At 46.8% G+C, this 6,020-nt stretch overlaps 1 long non-coding RNA gene across 1 annotated transcript; it reads right to left on the reverse strand.

Annotated features, from left to right (window-relative positions):
• Nucleotides 1-2,505: 2,505 nt before the first annotated feature.
• On the reverse strand, nt 2,506-4,671 carry LOC123353471. The gene is made up of 2 exons (XR_006574504.1): nt 3,990-4,671; nt 2,506-2,585 (listed from the first exon to the last, which is right to left on the reverse strand). It is a non-coding gene; the product is annotated as an uncharacterized LOC123353471 (long non-coding RNA).
• Nucleotides 4,672-6,020: the final 1,349 nt, after the last annotated feature.

A 6,020-nucleotide genomic window follows, 5' to 3' on the forward strand; every position in this document is an offset into this window, starting at 1 on the left:
TTGGGGCACTGCACATAGCATGGAAGAAAGGAGAATAGAATGGGGGTGGGGTTAGATGGAGCAGACAGACTGACAGACCACACCCCCTGAAATGGGTTGGGGGTGTCTCTGTGGTCATTCGCCCCCAGTGAGCCCCCTGCCCTGCTGTGTGTGACCCCTCCCACTGTTGTGTTTGTTTAGCCCTCCTGGTGTGGTTATCACTATGATTCAATAGCTTTTATGGTTCAGCTGGTTGCTTCTCTCTCTCTCTCTGAATTTTACTCTTTTTTATTTTAGCTTCCCCCATTTACTCTGCAGCGACGCTCCTTGTACCTAAGCTAAAGATCCCTGTAGTGCCCCAAAATATACTGTGGGGTTTGCTCATCAAGTGGGTTACTACCAGTACAATTGTAATGTGAATGTGTGATAGGGATGTGTTAAACTTGGGGAACATGGGTGGGGAGGGAGCAGCTGAAAGTGGAGCTCAATCCAGCCTATTGAGACCAGGAGCACATAAGGGTACCAGCTTGAAAGTGCTGCTTAACCCAGCCCATTGAGTACAGGAACACATGAGGGGATCAGCTGGAGAGTGCTGATTGACCTGGTCCTCTCAGACTTGCTCTGCTAGTGTGTGTGTGCGCGCACATGTTCATCCAGTTCTAAGGCTGGAAGAACCCAGCCCTGGGGAACCGAGGTCCTGCAGGAGAGCTCCATTGGGAGGGGACTTGCAGAAGGAAGGAGCAGAGCTCCATGTGAACACACAAGTGACTTTCACAGCACGTTAATAGAATTACAGAAGCCCCTCCCCCAGAAGAATAACCCTGATAAATGAACCTACCCCCAAAGTAACGGGCACATCTGGGAACAGCCTGCAAAAAGCCCTTTTCTTTCCTCAGGAACGTTGGATCCCAGGCATGTTGGTTAATGCTGCTAGGAGATTGCTTTAGGTGAAAAACTGCCGTAATAATTGATTTTAGACTCTAAGCAGCATGTTATGATTTTCATTTTATATGTAACCAGTTCTGTTTCCATGATCTTGACTCACTACCTCTTAAATCTTAATCTTTGGTAATGAATTTAGGATTATTCCACTATACATATGTCTCAGTGCTGTGAGGTTATAAAGATCTGATCCTGAGCTGTACCAATCAAGCTGTTTAGATTCTATTCCCCGGTAATTTCTGTGAGTGTCCTGTGACAGTAATCTGATGCTACTGGGGGACACTTTCAGAGGGACTTCGTGGCTGCAGTGCCATTACTGTTACCGTGCAAAGCGGAGCAAGGGCTGGCAGAGCCCTGTGGAGATTGGTAGGCTGGCTAACAGACCGGTGGTGTTATGCTCAACTAGATATCAGCTCCCTGAGAAAATCTTCCTCTCGCCGGATGGGTAACAAAGTGACTCAGAGCCTGGGCACCCCAAGAAAGCTGCACACATACCCCTGTAACCTGCTTTCTCTCCTCCAGGGGCCTCTTTATCTTAGCCAACCCTCAAATATGTTCAAACCATGTTCAAATATGTTAAGGACTGTTATAAAAAGGACCCCGCTCAACTGTTCTCCATGTGCACTGGACGTAGGAGAAGTAGGAATCAGCTTAATCTGCAGCAAGGGAGATTTAGGTTAGATATTAGGAAAAACTTTCTCACTATAAAGATAGTTAAGTTCTGGAATAGGCTTCAAAGGGAGGTTGTGGAATCTCCATGACTTGGAGGTTTTTAAGAACTCATTGGACAAAGAGCTGTCAGGGACGGTCTAAGTATAGTGCTGGATGGGATGATATTTCTAGGACCCTCCCAGCCCTACATTTCTAGGATTCTCTGAACTGTGGAGTTTAACTGGTGAGCCCCTCCGTGAACTGCCCCATCAGCCTTCACCCAGCTCTAGTCCAATGTGAATTATTAACAAAATGAGCTGGTCCTGATGGAGACATCACAAGACCAGTGAGCGCAGCAGGACATACCCTGTCAGAGATACCCAATGACAGTCGTTCCCTTGTAGTGCAGTGGGGGAAGCTAGGGAATCCAATGGTTCCTCTCGGCTAAAGTCTTGCAGTTCACAAACAGGGACTTGGCTTAGAAAAGCAGAGATGCCTTCCCTCACACACCATTACAGGCACCGAGCCTAAGGCTGTAAGTAAACAGACGCTGTTCACAGATAGCCTTCTGACCCACAAATAGGCTAGACAGGAGGGAGGATAACTCGCCAGAACACAGTCCATCCCACTTACAACCCAGAATTCATCAGCAACACTGAATTCCCAGAAAAACAAAGATGAGAATATGATTAAGAACCAGACCCCAGGCCACTAACTACAGGGAGTAGATCTAGCTTTGTGGGGACTGCGGAAGAGTGGTTAGAGACCCTAGAGAGGCGCTGAGCTGAGGTCTTCGTCCAGCTCCACGGAGAAAGGGCAAGGGAGGAAGCCCCCACATCATGGTTACAGAGAACATTGAGGAAACCCCAATTCTCTGAAAGACGAAATCAGACCTCTGAGCAATTGAAACAGATACTTCAAACAGTTTAGTAAGAAATATGTACACAGTATATACAAAATCTGGAGCTGGGTTATTTACATATGATCTTGTTTGTGAGATACATGGCCAGCACCTGAAAAAGAAATGTGAAGAGTCATCAGTATTTGTCCAGTGCCCCGTAATACACATAAACAGAGTGGAGATTACTAGGGAATAACAATAGGAGAACATGGACTGGGAATAAGCTGCTGGATACGGTCTAGAAAACAATCATCAAAACAGGAAACACTACAAGATTAGGGGAAGCCATATTACTTAATAGAGTCGCTTTTGAATTAGTGGAATGTGTCAATTCAACGTGGTCTCTATTGGTTTCCTTCCAATATTCAACTGTTACAGGAACCTTGTCTCCCCATTGAGAACTATAAGCAATAACATCCCAGACTCCCTCTGCCTTTCGCCCTCCTCTGCTAACTGCTGCCTGGTGAATCCTCGCAAGCCCTGCACCCAAGGGGACAGTAAATTGGAGAATGAGGTGGTGATGGAGACTAGAAACCTGACCATTCAGTGGCCTTTTGATATGAGGTGAAGGATCATAGTAGCTAACTTTGGAGGATGAGTTATATCTGCTGAGTGCCTTCTCTGAAGGGCAGAGCATCCTTATCTCTCAATAACATCAGTGGGAGTTTGAGAACACTCAGCAACTCATAGGCTTGGGCAAGACAAATACAAAGGCCTTGGGTGGCTAAAGTTAAGCACTAAAATCTGCAGGTAGATGCCTAAATACCCATTATTGCCACCTGCAGAGGTGCTGATTAGGGCACTTAAATCTCTATCAGCTTTGTGGTGTTTCAAATAGATATTTGAAAAGCAAGGGGACTGATGTTTAAAGGCATATTTGGCCTTTGGTTGTCATTAGACAACTTTATGCCAGGTGAGTGGGTTTTCCAAACCCGGATACCTGAACTCAGACTCCTAACACCCACGGGTAGGTGCATCAATAGGGGTGGGGTTAGTTGTAAAGTCACCCTTTTGCTGCCCTATGTTGCAGTGGAGCAGGGCAAAGTAGCCATAAAGCTGCCCTAAGAGGCAGCTAGGAATTCCCCAGCATGTGCAAATCCCTAACACCCAGAGAACCAGCACAGAGAGTTCACAGCCAGTGTAGCTGGCTGTATGTCACCAACTCCTAGCTTCCTACCCAAGTATATGGGGTGTGAGCTGGGAACAGAAGATGGCACACACAGTGTGCGTTGTCTACAGCTATCTCCAGTGCAGCAATGGCTGTTACAAGACAGCGTAATTTAGAACAGCCCAGAGTCTAGAGCTCAGGTGTATTTGAGGATCTGGGCCAGTACTTGGCTGTTACTATAGTAATGACCCCTGAGCAAGCAGTATAATGTACATGCTTATCAATGAGCTTGTCCAGAGGCTGCATGTCCATCAGAATGACTAGATGTCCTGATGTGTAATAAAAACGCTTTGAGTAATAAAAATCAACCCAGGCTACTTTACAGGGCCTGATCCTTCTCTCACTTACAGCATCTGAGCAGTAGGACAACGGCGAATACTGCCCAGGATTATAGTTGTCTCTGTCTTCTTCCAATTTTGGGTAGCGGGAGCGAGGAGTATAAGGGCCCTACTGTCAATCAAAACTTAACCCCACCTCTTGACCCAATAAGCCCTGCCCACTGGTCATCAGAAGCCTCACCGCATGGGGGTATTACTTCTGGGCGTCAAGGCGGACACATGACCGGAAGCAAGGTGTGTCATGTGACCCCTCTAAGAACTCCTTCCACTATACCAATCAGGATAGATTTTGCCCCGATAGGAACGCCCCGAGAGAAGATTTAACCAACCAGGGGGAGTTCCGGGGTTTGTGTGACCCCTCTAAGAACTTCTCCCACTGCCCTCTACCAATCAGGAGGGGCTTCAGCCACTAGAGAGCACCCTGAGAGGAGATTAGACCAATTGGGGGGAATTCTGGGGCTGGGTGACCATCCAGAAGTGGTTCGTGTGACCCCTCTAGGAACTCGTCCCACCACCCTCTACCAGTCGCGATGGGTTTCGGCTGCAGAGGACTGCCCTGAAAGGAGATTTGACCAAAACAGGGCAGGTTCTGGGATGGGGTGACCACCCAGAAGAGGGTTGTGTGACCCCTCTAAGAACTCCTCCCAATGCCCTCTGCCAATCAGAGTGCCGCACCATCACCGCACAAGTCCCAGAGCTGGACAGAGGAGGCTCTCTCTTACCAAGACGACATGTTTCAGAAATTGTGGAAAGGCTGAGAGGAAACGTGGACTCCTTTACCACCCTGCTGAGAACTTCAGACTTTGTTTTAGCCCCGTGGACCTTTGGACTTGTGTGGAGAAAGTGCTACAGCAGCAACAGTTCCGAAGAGGATGAGGGAACAGCCAAGGGGATTCCTTTGGCCCAGCCATTGATGGATACGCCAGAACCTGAACCCAAAGCCCAACCATTCATGAGACACACCAATGAGCATGGTGGCCTCTCGTTGTCCACCACCCTGGAGGAGGAAGGCGATCATTGCTTGGGGGAGTTACCGGCGGACAAGCTGAATGGAAAAGACATCGCTCAGGTAAATGAATGATTAAGAAGCGACAGTTGATGATGAGGTGTAATGAGGTTAGGAACCTGGGGTTGTGTAAATGTAAAAAACAAGCAGTGAGAACTTACACTTGTTTCTTGTCTGAGACAGCTCGATGATGCCTTTCTAGAGGACCCGGAGGCCCTGGACAACGTTGCATCAAGCAGCAAAGATGAACCGGGCCCGCCTTGTTTTTGCTGAACGCCGCTAAAAATTGTTGAAGAGGACTTCGAGGATGAAGGTTATAAGGAGTTTAAGAGAAGGCTTGGCATGGAACTCGCTGAGCCAGTGCCACATTGTGGGTGTAAAAATTTATGTGGACTATTGTATGCATTGCTATTTATGCTGTTCTTAATAACTGTCTTAGGGAAAAGCTTTTTGAAGATTATGAGGGCTATGTCATAGATGCCCCAGCCCAACGGCACCATGACTGTGTGATTTGGACTTCAACTTTATATGTAAATTTGTCAATTTAAATATGTAAATTTAAAAAAACATCTATTGAAAAGGGCTTTGTGACTATCTGCATTTCTGTTAGAAGGTCTCTGGCCCTTAAGTGAGCTAAAAGTTTTAATGGAGCCTCTTGGTTTGTTTTCAAGGAGCTGTATGTCTTTTAAATAAAAAAAATGGTTTGTGAGAATCTAACTTTTGTGTTTTTGTGTAAAAAAGACCCATTTACAGCAAAAAGCTGAAATGTATGTTGTGGGAGGAGAAAAATCCTAAAAATGTGTTTATAGTGTAACCATTCTGCCCATCAGAGTTGGCAGCAACAAGAGCTGCGTTCAGTTGCTAGGAACTCCATTCCAATAACACAATGCAAAACTGGCTCAAGCCCTCAGCCAGTGGGGCACTGAGGCTCCCCTACTACAAGCTAAAATCACCACTTACTGTGTTAAGTAGTAGGGAGGACTCAGTGCTGGTTCACCATTAGCCCAAAGTGAATTCAGCTCTGCAGTCTGTAAT

Source organism: Mauremys mutica, chromosome 20, assembly GCF_020497125.1.
Source record: "Mauremys mutica isolate MM-2020 ecotype Southern chromosome 20, ASM2049712v1, whole genome shotgun sequence".
Taxonomy (NCBI): domain Eukaryota; kingdom Metazoa; phylum Chordata; order Testudines; family Geoemydidae; genus Mauremys; species Mauremys mutica.